Here is a 15,205-nt window from a genome sequence, read left to right as displayed (position 1 = left end):
TTATCGTAAAATATCGCCATTTTGGCTTTTTATTTTGACATCGTGACCTCGAATTTCGGAATTTTTCGTATAAATCTGAATCATTGAAAATTTTGACCGGCTAGTGTTTCTGGGAGTCTATCGGATTTATCCGAAAACACAAAACTCTAGTTATTTTCAAAGTAACTTCCTTGACTTACTCTCAAGTTGCACCGAGGCCTGGGAGATACAGCTAGCTTTCTATTGTTTTGATTCTTATTGTTCTTCTTAAAATTCTCTTGATATCGTTTGGCCCTTTGTGTAAATCTTTCGTTTCTGAACAGACTGCCGTGCAATTGTTACATTCCCCAATATGTTTCGTTGTTCTGAGTTCGACATGTTTATTTTCTAATTTGTTTAATGTTCTAGTAACCTATCATTTACACATCTTCACGTCAGTTCCACGTAATTTAAACTACAAGCTAGCGGTATCTCATAAACGACCCTTTTTGGCACGGAACTGATAGTTCCCATGTCCCTTCTGATAGACTTTTTGACCAGACTGCAACGGAGTCAAACGATTGAGTTTGTAATCTGACCTGAAAACCTTAGGCGACTGCCGATCGGAGCGGACGTGTTTGCGGCAGCTCTTCCGAAGGCGTGCGAAGCTAAGTGTATTTGGTGTTTTATTTGCAGATTTTGTTCTAGCATTCATGAAATAGTTTGCATAGATCTAGGAAGCGCTAGGATAGTAAGTTAGGCTAGTTTAAGCCACCGGTAGGCCACTAGCAAGTAAAACTAGAGTAGGTTTTTGTTGTAATTTTTGGCGGGTGCCTTATGTATATGTATATATATATAGAGAGCATGCATGACACGATTCGAGGTAGATAGATGCAATGGCTCGGCGTAGGAAACCATACAAACGGTGCCATGACGTAGTGTCGTGTGTTGAGTGCATGCGGTGGGTGCATCTAGATGAGACAGATTTTTAGAGCTTAGCAGAGGCGGAGGAGGGTAGCTCGGTTTGCCAAATCCGAAAAGGGTTGTGAAGGGATTTAAGTTGATAGAAGGAAAATGCGCAGCTAGGGTCGAGGAGGCAAATCGGGAGCTTAAAGTAGAGTGAGAGAAGGGGGTGTTCCTGTTGACTCAGGTCGAGGTATCAGCTAAGAAGGAAGAAACTCAACGTAGAATTTCAGGAGCTCATCAGTGAATGGGAAAGAAAGGTGCAGCACATGGTAGGCGAGCTTAGTGAGGAGCGGGAAAAGCTTGTGTAGCTTAAGAGACAAGCGGAGGAGCTCAAGAAAGGGGAACTGTGAAAGGCTAATGTGGGGCAGCGTAAGAGGGAGTGTGAGTCTGGATTAGATAGAGCAGCTGAGGAGGGAGGCGACAGCGAACGTAGCAGGAATTACAGTCTCAGAGGAAGGAAGCACTAGTGAACAGGTGGATGTCTGCGGGACGGGACTTGCTCCGTGAGCCTACAGTGCCGTAGTGGCGGGGCAGTAAAGGACGTGGTGTTCAACCGACAGAGACAAAGTGAGGCAGCGCAGATAGCTGGAGAGAGTCAGCTGCAGGGCAGGGACAGGAAGAGGGAGTGAAGACAGGCAGTCAGAGGCAAAGAGGGTGCTGGTGGTAGGAGGCTTGAACGTAACACAGGCTTGAACGTAACACAACGTAACACGGACAAGCGCGAGAAGTTGAACAGCGTCCCGGGAATGCGGTAGAAACCGCGCCGTAATTGCGTGCCAATTCGTCCAGTGACCATGCGGTAACTGGACGATATGTGAACCAGAGCACTCGAACTGTTCACTGGGAAACGATCGTAGCACTGATGAGTCTTTGATGCTCAGCAGAACGATCCGGGGTGTAAATATGTGAATAGTTGTAAATACTCTCGCGGACTCTGCGGAGTCGAGCGGTGCGTCGCCGGGTGGTACGCACGCACTAAGGTCGCGAAGCAACCTGCCGTGTCGAGAAACTCGTGTTGTTGCGGATGTCTGTGCCATGAACAGTCCTCGTAAAACTGTTAACACGGTTTTTTTTTTGGTTTTTTTTGCGACCGGTTTTTGTTTTTGCTGAGGCGGATAAACTCGTGCTACGGTGCTTGGCCTCTACGAACATTGTAGTTCAAGGTGGCTCTCTTGCGCGGCTTTTAAGTGCATTAAGTGCTCTCCTTGCTTCGCGTTGGCCAGGGCAGCACGCGGCTCCAAGACGTGTCGAAGTTATCTCGCTGTGCTATACCTGACCACAGGCTTTTGTGTGTTAGCTTAAGGTAAAAGCTAACATGTTTGGGAAATAACAGTGTTGGCGAGCCTGCCTGATTGCAGACCTGCATCCTTTCAATATTCCAAGCAAGGACAAAGTGGCGCATTTGACATTTCACTGCGCCCGCAAATCGAAGCGTTTAGGCATCTTCAACGAAAGCAGCTACGAAGAACTTTGCCTCGCCGAACGGTCACCGACAAATTCATTGTCCGGGGTGACGCGAGTCAGTTTGGTATGTGGACATCCGTGTTCACATTTATTTATTTATTTTCATTCTCTCAAGGCCCGGTGGCTCTACAGAGAGGAGTGGGTGATACAGAGGAAATCGCTGGCAAATTTCTTGAAGTATGTGGCGTCCTGGATGGACACGATGGAGGCAAGGAGGTGGTTCCAATTTTTAGGTATCCTTGGAGTAAAAGAGTCAAAATAGATGTTCGTATGACATGTCGGCGTGCCAACCTTACACTGGTGATCATTGTGAGGTGACACACATGACGCATGAAAAAGTAGTTGATCTTTTAGAATTGGGTTAGTATAATAGATTTTACGGAAAAGACAAAGATGAAGGTATTTACGGCGTAAAGCGAGGTCAGGTAAGTCCCCAAAGTTGTCTTCACTAGTAAAACACTACCAGTACGAGAATAATTAGAAAGGATAAAACGGGCTGCTCGGTTCTAGACTGATTCGAGAATGTTCGATAATGTTACAATTCTCCGGACCCCAGACGGAACACGCGTATTCGAGTTTTGGCCTGACTAAAGTTTTAAATAATTGCAGTTTGACCGAAAGATTAGCGGAACGGAAGTGGCGGTGCAAAAACCCAAGCATATGATTAGCATTATTAAAAGCATAGTCAACGGGCATGTTCCAGGAAAGGTTATGAGTGATATGAATACCAAGATACTTGTATGAAGCAACGGCACCTAATGGTATATTATTAAGGATGTATATGGGAGGGCAGTGTTTTTAGAGAGACGGAAAACACGCATGCTTTTACATTTAGGAACGTTAAGCTTCATTAGCGATTCAGCGCACCAGGAAGAACCTACGTCAAGGTCTGACTGTAGTATAGCACAATCTTGGGCATTAGTTATTACGCGATACAGTACACAATCACCCGCAAATAATTTAATAGAGGACACAATTTGCGATGAAAGGTCGTTAATGTAGACTAGAAACAAGAGACACCCCTAGGACAAATCCCTGTGGTTCCCCGGACGTTACAGGAGTAGTGGAAGAATTTTGGTCATTGACAGAACCATATTGTAAGCGGTTAAATAAAAAAACGAAAGATGCTTACAAATTTCTTAAACGCGAAATTAGAGCACAGCCCTTGAGGAGGAGGAGGGGAGGGTATGGAGGGGAGGCTATGTCCCTTCTTCTAATGAGTGTCCTCTCCTCCTCCCCTCCTCCTCCCATCCTTTCCTCCTCCTCCTCCCCTACTCCTCCTACTCTCCCCTTATCCTCCTCCTTCCATCCTCCTCCTCCTCCTCCTGCGTATCCTCCCATACTCCACCTCTGTAGCCTCCCCTCCTCTCCTCCCACAGTTTTCCCGTTAAATTTAGCTTAAAAATTGACGCCACGTGACCTCAACAGCAATTCAATTCCCCGATAAATTTAGCGAGAAATTGAATTGCTGTTGAGGTCACGGGACATCAATTTTCCCGCTAAACCTGTTGGAAAAAAGTGAAAGCCGTTTACCACTCCCTGTAACGCCGAATTGGAGCGCAGCTCTTGATGAGGAGGAGGGAAGGGTACTGAGGGGCACGGTTTCTCGGGGGGGGGGGGGGGGGGGGGGGGTCACGTGACATAGGGGAAAGGGTCACGTGACCCCTCCCCTCGAGGGCACGTGACCTCGGGAGTGACGTGACCTGGGGCGTCACGTGACCTCGGGGAGGGGTCACGTGACTCCCCAGGTCACGTAACCCCCAGGTCACGTGACCAAAATTTCCCCGCTAGATTTAGAGGGTAAATATTTCCGCTAGATTTAGCGGGGAAAATTTTCAGCTAGATTTAGTGGGGAAATTTTTCCACTAGATTTAGCGGGGAAAGTTTTCCGCTAGATTTAGCGGGGAAATTTTTTTCCGCTCGATTTAGCGGGGAAATTTTTCCGCTAAATTTAGCGGGGAAAATTTTCCGCTAAATTTAGCGGGAAAAATTTCCGCTAGATTTAGCGGGGAAATTTACCCATAATGCACCGCGCGGTTACACCGACGGCGACGGCGACGCCGACGCCGCTCAAGCCGGGAACGGGCGCCTAAGAGCTGCGCTCTAAAAAAAACTTTTAAATTAGTTTTAAGATGTTACGATCAATATTAAGTTTACTCAATTCCAAGAGAAGTAGGTCGTGCGAGGTCCAGTAAACGGGACGAAGTCGTGGAACTATTTTCAGAATAAATCCGCAAGCCGAGCCAGTGCGATGCACGTGACTCCCAGCAGAAAAGACACCTTTGTCCCAGCCTTTTTTATCTCTTGGGCCCTGTGCACCCATAGATTTGTCGAGTGTCGTCGGTTGGACGGCTTGACCTTGCTCAGAATTTCCGAAGCTTACTCTTGGGGAAAGAAACGGGAGAGGGGGCAGAGCGCAGGCTGCATTCCACTGCCCGGCGGTTTGTGAGTCATGTCGCGGCCCACGAGGAGCACAACAATGACGGGGCGACGTCATCATCGCCGGGGTTGCCTGTCCCCCTGCCGGCCCGAAAATCAGGATACTTTCCCTGTGCCATTCTACAAGGACTTGGAGTGTCATTCACCGACCGTCACAGCGACCCTGCTGCTGCCCCAACCAGCGGATTTTCGTCCCGTTTACTGGGCCCCGCCTGCAAGCACGTGGCATAATGCGACCCTTCGGGGGGCGCTCGTGGCATAATGCGGCCCTTCGGGGGGCGCTCGTGCCGACGCCAACGACGGGGCGCGTCGTCGGGAGACGCTCCGGCGTCGTCTATCCTGGACTTCGCCGGAACATCGTCCAACCACTGCGCCATGGTGAGCTACGTACTTAGTTCAATGCCGAGAGCGTCACCGAGGAAATTTTTACTTGAACCCCGGCCTTTGAGGGACAGTATCGGACGCGGTAGCTTTTTTTTTCACCTCTTCTTTTTGTTTGGGAGTCCGTAGCTTAATTTTGTTTTTAGTCCTACCTTACCCTTAAGGGCGGAGGTCAGTGGGAACCACGCGCTCCCCGTCTCCCTATCGATGTCATAGCACATGCAGGCCGAGTTAACTGCTATGGTGGCAGCTTCCCAGATAGGAGTGAGAAAGACAAATCAATTTTTTTCTTCAATAAGTATGCATCGCTAGAGCACCTCTGAAAAAAGTGCATCAAGCTCAAAGGAGAAAACGTATACAAATTGTAATGTGCCATTTTCCTGGTCAACTATTTGGCGGGAAGGTTCTGTACTATGTGACGATCGTATTTTTGAACAAGAATTTTGTGAATAAAAATAAAATACGCGGTGTGTCATATCGTGTTGAAGGTGACGTACTGTCGAGGTCTGGCACACAGCCACATTACCACGCGGAATTACTTTTCGAGTGCGCACTTGAATTAGAGTAAACAGACGTACTGCGAACGAATCATTCAAAGTTTCACAAAAAGGGTATCTCTAACTTACGTTACATTCTTGCAATGAGTACAAAGAGCATGGGGAGCTCATAGTTCCTAAATAGTCGGCTGGCAGCGGATATAACAGTGAATGAGGTACATCTCTCCAACATTTGAAGTTGTCTTGGGGGCCTCCTCTGAAACAGAGAGTAGTAATTGCGAAACATTACCAGAAAGTTATGTGACTACGTCACAAAGGAGCAGAATCACATTTATGCCCAGTTTTGGATGTGATAGCATTTACGAGCGAACCATATACTGCATTAAGATGGCAATTTGGGCCAGATGGTTCAGGATCGAAGATAAGCGCCTATCTTCGGTCATGAACCATATACACATTCGCAAGTGAGATCTCGGCTTAACCTCGAGCCGCGCGCGGAGGTGAGGCGGACCTACTCGCCAGCCAGAACGTTCGCTGCTGGGCGTACGTTGCTGCTAATCGTCTTTTGCAAAAGAGAAGCATATTAAATAAAATCGAAGAATTAAAAACAGAATTAACCTTTCTTGTCATGGGAAGCGTTTTTAACACGTGCTACGTGGCTATTTGCATCCCAGTTAAAGCCAAAACGAAAATATAAACGCTTCCCAATAATGCAAACGGGAAGGACGTTAGAAGCCGCATGGCCATTGCATCTGTGATTGCTTGGAACACTTCCGCTTGAAGAATTGTGGGAATTACCAACAGCGGCGTTGAGTTGTCGCCGAAATTTTCTTTGTAGAGTGTACCTTGATGAATGGCAAAGGTTGTGAGGGCTCGTGCGAATACTCGTAGAACTGCATTCCCTTGTCCCTTTAGGTGCTCTAGGAGCGCGCGGAGCCTCAGGATGGTTTCGCTGTAGTGCTGCCATGTCGCTGACGCTAACTGCACCAAGAAAAACGTCGTCGACGCCGTCGTTGTCGGTGCACTCAGACGCCAACTCGGCAGGTGCCCTCGATGAACAGTCGGCGTCACTGTGCTTACGGCCGGACTTGTAGACCACAGTCATCTCAAATACTTTATGTCAGAGACACTTCACCGTGCGATAGGTCCTGACGGATCCTTCAGGTTCGCGAGCCAGCAGAGCGAATGGGTGTCTGTAACCACGCGTCGGAGATGCTGCTGCATTAGGGTATCTCGTCGGAGTGGCGCAGGGACTTGGCGTGGAGCTTGCATGCGGTCGCCGGGCCATGGCGGCGTAGCTCAACGTCGGTTCCTCCGGCGTCGTCGTGTTTATAGGATCTTCAGGTTCGAGCGCCCGTTGGACTTCCTCACACAGAGCCCCAGTGATGGAGAAAGTCACTAGACGACTAGCGGCTGGCAGCAGCCTTCCGAGTCTCCCGGACGACGTCCCGGATACTTTCACGGATGGCCAGGATATCAGGAGAGATTTTCCCGCTAAACAGGGTGGATGCAGTGACGCCGGTAGGTCGCTGGTAATGGACAGCGCGCGCTTGGAGGGCGAGCTCGATATTCGTTACCTCAGAGACAAAAGTTTCGACGGTAGTCGGCGGGCTGCACACGAGGCCCCTAAAATGTTGTTTTAGAGCGCAGCTCTTAGGCGCCCGTTTCCGGCTTGAGCGGCGTCGGCGTCGCCGTCGGCGCAACCGCGCGGTGCATTATGGGACGCGTGACGTCACTGATGACGTTATCAGTGACGTCATTGTCACTGATGACGTCATCACTGACGTCACTGACGACGTCATCGGCATCCGCATCGTCACTGATGACGTCATCGGCATCCGCATCGTCATCGTCACTGATGACGTCATCGTCACGTGAACTCATAGGGGTCACGCGACCCCCGTGAGATCACGTGACCCCGGTCACGTGACCCTCGTGAGACGACGGCGACGCCGCTCGGAGGTAGGAGTAGCAGACAGGATGAGGAGGTAGGAGGCGTATACCTTCCCCTCAGTACCCTTCCCTCCTCCTCCTCAGGAGCTGCGCTCTAATTCGGCGTTACAGGGCGATCTTATGTGCGTCATCCCGCACATAAGATTGTCAGATAATTTTTGACCGTTGCTTGAGGGTCATCACGGCTGCTCAGGCGCAAGACGTTTCAATGAAGCTCATGACGGTTTCGTTGGGGCCCTTGGCCCGCATTCGACGAAGGACTTCTGCCTTCTCCCGTCGGTGTGGAGTGGTGAACGTCCGCAGCAACTCGCTCCTGCAGACATCCCACGATGTTAGATTTGGCTCGTGGTTCTCGAATTCGCGCTTAGTGGTGCCCTCTAATGCAAACTAGTTCTGCAGGCGCTGTTCAGATGTCCAGTTGAGTCGCGCCACTCGGTCGTACTGGCTGAACCAGTCCTCAACCTCCTCGTCAATCTCGCCGTGAAACGTTGCTGCTGTCCCAGGAGTAAACGCCAGCTGCGCCCTTACGCCTTGCTGCGCCCACCTGCGCCCAAAGGCTGAGCCCTTACGAAGCCGCGTAAGCAGCGCGCGGGGCTCACACGCAGGTGGCTCGGAATCAATTCCTGGAATTTAATGTCCTTTTAGCTTTCTTTATGAAAGTAGAAGATTCGAGAGAATTGGAGGAACGTCTAGCTTGTATGTGTTAGGAATGCATAGTTCGGGAACAATTGAGTACACTATTCTACGCTCCCAGGGCAGTATGTCGAAGGGAGCGCATTGGTGATGAAATACAGAAAACACGAAAGAGGGACAAAGCACAACACACACTGCTCTTTCAAATAGCAACGGACATCTATTGATGCCCATTTTACTGGGCGGCTCATCCTGGTCTATAAAGAAAGGAAGATTAAGAGGCAGGTAACTTGAAAGGAAGTCAACGGGAAAGAGTTGACAAAAAAAAAAAGAAAAAAAAAGAGTTTAAATTGAATGAATATAAAGATAAAGAGAACGCTGATTATTAGTTGAGGCGCGAGGAAATCAAGTTCAGAGGAGGACACTGAACTAATTTTCCCTGAAACATGGTTCTTGGCACGCTGGATGTTGAAAATTTCTATAATGTCTCGTCCACACTTTTTCCTCTGTGTGCCCAGAACTTCGGTTTTGTTGTAGTGTGAAGACAGTCGTGACAGGTTTGGGTATGCACGGCAATGGGATGGTTTGACTGAGATTATGCCTGTGAAACTTCAAGGAAGGGTTCTTGAAGTTTGGCCTATGTGTTGCCCGCCGCAGCTTGAAGGGATGGGGTAGATCGGGCTTTCCTGACAGGTGACGTACTTGTTAGTGTGCCTTATGGATCATCCAGGCGGAGGCCCGTTGTTCACTTTCTGGTACACTTGTTTTAATTTCATCCGGTACTTAAATTAGACTTTCGTGTCGAACCGAGCGGCAAAGCTCTTCAGTCGGCGGGCAGAATTGCGTGCATATGGAATAAAGGTCATGTGGGAAAGTCTTTTAATGGGAGGAGGAGGGTGGATGGACGTTGTAATTAGTCGCTAAAGGATCTTACGAAGCAAGTCTGCGCAATATCCAACTTTGAGGAGTAGGTGCGCTATTAAAAAAAAAGTGAAAGCCGTATACAACTCCGTGTAACGCCGAATCGGAGCGCAGCTCTTGAGGAGGAGGAGGGAAGGGTACTGAGGGGAGGGTAGACCCCTCCTCCTCCTCCCCTCATTCTTGAATATGCTCTGGGGGAGTCACTTGACCTTGGGGGAGGGGGTCACGTGACCTCGGGGGGTGTCACGTGATTTCGGGGGAGGGGGGTCACGTGAGCTGGGGGAGGGGGCCACGCGACCTCGGGGGTCACGTGACATTGGGGGTCACGTGACCCGGGGTCACGTGACCTGGTGGTCACGTGACCTTGGTTACGCCGATGGCGACGCCGACGCCGCTTAAGCCGGAAACGGGCGCCTAAGAGCTGCGCTTTAAAAGAAGAAGAGCAACGAAATCTTGCTTGTCTTGCTGGAAATTAGGCTGGTCAAGCTGGTAATTTAGTTGGTCATACTGGTCTAGCTGGGAATGAAGCTAGTGGAGCTGGGAGTCATGGTGGTGAAGCTGGAAGTAAAACTGTCGAAGCTCGAAGCCAATAGGCCATATGCGAAATTTAGAACGCCATCTAGTAGCGCGCCGAGAACTACGTCCGCCATCTTGTTAGTGGCGAGAAGACGAAACCAGAGACCCGACCGGCGAAGGCCCCATGTAAACAAGCGACCGCGCTTCGTGCGAGAGATGCGATGCCAATGATTGCTGCGTTCCGCTGCGGATGCAGCGAGAACCCTTCGATTCGTGCATGACGTGAACGCAAGCATGAAGAGGGTTTACCTTTTTGCTTATTTTTATTTGTCACTTGAAACACAGCTTTTGACAAAAACAATCGGTGACAACGCGAAGAAACATGCGGACGTTATCGCGCGGCGTGAAGCGATTTACAACTATTGAACTGGGCCTTAATCTTTTTTTAGAAGTGCCAAATTTGTTTGTGACCTTTTTTATTTTATTTGCGTTGTAGTGTCGGCCTGCCTTTTTTTTATGCGCAAGCAGCTCAATGCATGCGGACGAGACCAAGGAGGCAAAAAGATGGCAGTTTTTATAATCCACGCCACCAACCATAATTGAAGATGCGTATGGTTAACACTGGTATGGTTAGGTCACGGCGTGGGTTAGGTTCGTCGCAGCGGCTAAAACTTCGATGTCGGCGGCGGCAAACATTTACGTTGCGGACGTCGAATGAAGCAACGCGGGCGGTGCCAACTCCATTTTACAACCTCCTTTTCTTTTCTTTTTTTTGTCTTTTTGTCGCAGCCGAGGTAGTAATTTTGTTTTGTGCAAAGAAGCTCGGGGCTAGTTTTGAGAAAGTCACTGCAGTTATTCTGCCAGGGTTGAACAAATCTTCATTAATAGTGCAACATCCGTCAACTGCGCTTGAGGACAATGCTAAATTAAACCAATTTTAGCTCTTTGCAACGCTTGAAAAATATTGCCCTGGGCACAGTTTCTTTTAGAAGAACAGAGTGTTCCACCAAAAACCCTCCGCCAGTAAGAACTAAAAAAAAAAGTAATTTTGAGTCATGTATTTGCGGGGAGCAGTATGCCGCTAAACAGTACGAGCGTATTCGCATCAAAAAAAGAAATTAAGAGTGTTCTCAAAGATGAAAGGCATGACGGCCTAGTCCTTTCGGAGGCCTGCGCACACGCTGGCGACAAGCTTCCACAGCGAAGGCGTAGGACTTGGTCCGCTGCTTCGACGAGGTTGTCGCCAGCGTGCACAGGCCTCCGAGAGTTTTGTCAGACAGTTGCGGTAAGTTGTTTAATCTGTTCGTCCGCATAATATTGTGGGAAGGCGGAAAACAGTTGCTGCACCATCGCACATTGGCCGTACGGCTGTCTCCGATACCTCCACCGTGCTTCGGTACCGACAACGCTTGCCAACATTAAAATGGCGACACTCTCAGTGTTGTCAGACCACAAAGCAATTTCGCATAAGGTCTATTTGACGAAGCTGGGAGACAAGCTGGTGAAGCTGGAGTCGAGCTGGTCAAACTCCTAATCGTGCTGGTCAAGCTGGTCTTGCTGGGAATGCGCACGCCAAGGTCGGCTTGAGCTGATTGAACTTGCCTTGTAAGGAGCACACTCGCCAAAGTCGACTTGGGTTGGAACGAGGCCACTTCCAATGCTTTGTCCTCTCGTTTTTGGAAGGCGACTGCTTCAAGCGCGCTGCGAGCTGCCTTTGTGTTAAAGAAAAGTGGGATATAGTGGCATGGTGCGGATGGAGGAGGCTGCTTGGAGCTGGGAGGGGAAAAGATTTGGAACGAGAGCAGGCGAATAAAGATCGGACAATTTCAAGTTCTATGGATTTAAAATGAGAGAGTAAATGGGAGAACCGGTTTTTATGACTGGAAGGTCCAACAGAGGCTTTTGGGTTGGAGGTGGAGACTGAGGTCTAGGTACTGTAGGCCTCTACTTGAGGGTTTCTCATTCGTGAATGTGAGGGCCGACGAGAATGACGTGAATGCATCAATAATGGAACCAGATAGTCATCCACATACTTGAACACCCTGCATTCAGGAGAATTATCATCTAGGTGTGTTTTAACCGCTCGATTGACGTGCAATTTCCTAGCAAAAGTTTCCTTATGTACGTCGATCGAGCGCTGAAAACACGCTTAGGTGATGTTGCTCCTGAATGCAGGGTGTTCAGGCACGTGGAAGGCTATCTGGTGATTTTTCCGACATCAATTTCTTCGTGTTTTGTTCTTGACGCATTCAAATCTTGCTCGTCAAGCCTCAGGTTCATGAACGAGGAACCATAAAGTGAAGACCTACAGTATCTGGACTTCTGTGTTCACCTCCAACCCAAAGACCTGTGTTGCGTGCTGAACCTTCCCACAAAAGAAGAAACCGGTTCTTTCTTTTACTAGCTCTCATTCTAAATCCGTAAAACTTGGCATTGTTCGTGCTTTATTCTTATCCTCCACGCAGCTTCCTCCGCCAGCACCACCGACTCCTCCAAGCTGGATATCTCGCAGACCTCCTTTGTAACATCCTTCAACGACTCATTACAACATGAAGTCACCCCCCTGCCTCCCAAGGAAAAACTGTCCCAAATGACCTGCATCCCATATGCACTCAACTCTGCCCACCGATTGGAGAGCATTGTCGCTCGGTTTTACATTAGTCTTATTTAAATACCGGATGAAATTAAAACAACTGTGCAAGAAAGTGAACATGGATTCTACCCTTGGATGTACCATAAGCAGTCTTGTACACGTTACTAAAAAAAAGTAATCGATTACAATTACTATTACACTTGGATAAAAAGTATTCGATTAGATTACTTGATTACTCGACGGCAAAAGTAATTGGACATTACTTAAAGAAGTAATCGTTACTTTTCCGATTACTTTAATGTGTGAAGACACATCTTTAGCGCTCATAACAATGAACTACTTCCAACCTATATTTCACATTTGCACAAGTATTGAAGAAGAAAAACTGGCTCCCTCTTCGTGGTCGTTGCACCTTCACAATGCGGACACAAGCATAGAATTCGTTTGAAGACGTTTAATGATTTGGGCGTTCGCCAGTGTGTGTGTGTGTGGGGGGGGGGGGGGGGGGAGCGGAGGGGGTTCTAGATCTTGTTAAGCTTGAGCAAGGGTTGTCGCTCAAAGTTTGCGTCGCTCATTTTATTATTCACATGTGGATGCGCTCGCATGTTATACAAAAGAGCAGCAGCTCCAGGATTTGAAACCTATCATGTGTAGTATCCATTAGCGGAAGAGATCGCCCCAACCACTTCTCAACTCGAAACATTGCTTGTCACAAAGACCACGTAGGGGCAATAGGGAAATATTTCAACTGTCTTTGTTATATTTTGCATCCGCTTTAGGTATTCTTCGGTTCTGGTTCTCCTTCAGGATGCGAGTAGGTACCCTAAGCAGGATTTTTTAATTTTTTTATTTCTGTGTGTGTGTGCGTGAGGGGGCTAGTTTGAACGAAGGACTCACAAAGCTACATTCTGCTTCCTCAAACTTCGCACTGAATGGCCTTTGTCGCGCACTGTAGCTTCCCTGGGGTTTCCCACTCCCAGTCCCAGCTCGAAAAAAAAAAAAAAAAAGAACGTACCTTCCGCAGAAACTGTACACAGGAAGAGATTGGCTTTGTTTCCTACAGCTCCGCAAAAGTCTTTCTTTTTTCCGTTCGAAAACAAAACAAAAACAATTTATTTTTGTCATTTCATAAAAAAAAAGGCGTGTGCCCGGGGGTGGGGGGGGGGGGGGGGGGGGTGTCCCGTGGACAAATTGTAACGGTTACAAGTAATTTTATTACTTCAAAAAGTAATCAGATTACTCTTGTGATTACTGCCTAATAAAAGTAATCAACTGATTACAAAATTACTCCAAAAAGTAATCGATTACAAGTAATTTGATTACTTGTAATGCGTACGGTACAAGTCTGACCATAAGACACTCTAACAAGTACGTCACCTGTCAGGAAAGCCCAATCTACTCCATCGCTTTAAGTTGCGGCGGGTAATCCATAGGCCAAACAGGACGCTGCATAAACGTTCGTCTTCGAGAACACTTCTTTGAAGTTTCACAGGCACCATCTCAGTCGTACCATAACATTGCCGTGCATTCCCGAGCCTGTCACGACTGTGTTCCTCACAACAACGAAACCAAAGTTCTGGGCACACGGAAGGAAAGGTGCGGACGAGAAGTTATAGAGATTTTCAACATCCAGCGTGTCAAGAATAATGTTTCTGCATCAACGATTTCCCTGTCCTCTGCTGAATTTGCGTTCCTCGCACCAGAACTATCTTAATTCAATTCAATTCAATGTTTATTTCCGCGTGCTTACCAGCAGCTCAAATGCCTTTGCGGTAAAGCACGAAGCATAAAATACATAGTCATCACAAACATCCATGCTTCAAATTATACAGATGTTTTAAAACTTATACATATGGTTTATATTAATAGACATGCAAACAGTTTAGGCAACTTAAGAGCAACCCTGTACAAACAAGAGACAATTTTGTACAAAAAATATCAACATTGCAAAACTTCGTGTCTAAAACATGTTGAATTCGTGATATCGGTGAGAAGTTGCTCTGAATATCTGGGTAAAAAACTCTGGAATTTCTAGAGTTTGCACTGACGGGAATGAGAAAGTGTAAAGAAGCAAGAAGTGCAGGACTGACTATGGAACCATGGACCAAACTGTGCAAAAACTTAACATCCCGGACAGAGCTCCTCTTATGCAGAGTGCACAGTTTTAGTTTGGATAAAATTAAATTATATTCAAAATAACATTTACGACCAAAATATTTGTCATAGACAATCTGCACAGATTGTTTTTGTATATGTTCAATTTTTTCACTCGCTGTACTATATATAGAGTTCCCAATAACGGATGCTCATTCAAGTCTAGAGCATACATGAGTACTGAAGAGTCGCAAGAGACAATGATTATTGCTAAATGGTCTAGTTAGGCGACCATTATTCCCAACATGCGCAGACTCTGCCTAACAAATAATCAGCGTTCTCTTTACTTTTACAATTATTTCATTTAAATTCTTCTTAATATTCTTTCATTTTTTTATTATTTTCAACGCCTTACAGTTGATTTCCTTTCAAGTTAGCTGTTTCTTTATTTTTTTTCTTCATAGAGCAGGACAAGCCGCCCCAGTGAAATGCGCATAAATACATGCCCGTTGCTATTTGAAAGAGCTGTGTGTGGTGTCCTTTGTCCCTGTAAGTCTCGTCCGTGTCTTCTGTATCCCAGGGAAGGTCTACAAGAAGCTGCGCCCCGCGGTACAGGAGAGTTTTTCGCCAGCGCTCGACCCTGCTGCTATGCCAGGATCGACGCCTGTGACGCCCAGTTGTTATACTTTTAATTTTGGAACAAGTTGGCCCCCCTCTTTTCTTGAATCTTTAATTCATTAAAAAAACAGGAAGAGCACACGTCGAGGAAGCAGCAGCGAGCGTTTACGGC

At 47.6% G+C, this 15,205-nt stretch overlaps 1 pseudogene; it reads right to left on the bottom strand.

Moving 5' to 3' along the window:
* LOC115331965 overlaps nt 1–15,205 on the bottom strand; it is a 73,001-nt pseudogene that overhangs the window by 19,651 nt on the left and 38,145 nt on the right.

Source organism: Ixodes scapularis, unplaced genomic scaffold, assembly GCF_016920785.2.
Source record: "Ixodes scapularis isolate PalLabHiFi unplaced genomic scaffold, ASM1692078v2 PGA_scaffold2__306_contigs__length_199485367, whole genome shotgun sequence".
Classification (NCBI taxonomy): Eukaryota; Metazoa; Arthropoda; class Arachnida; order Ixodida; family Ixodidae; genus Ixodes; species Ixodes scapularis.
This window is presented reverse-complemented; position numbering and strand designations above follow the sequence as displayed.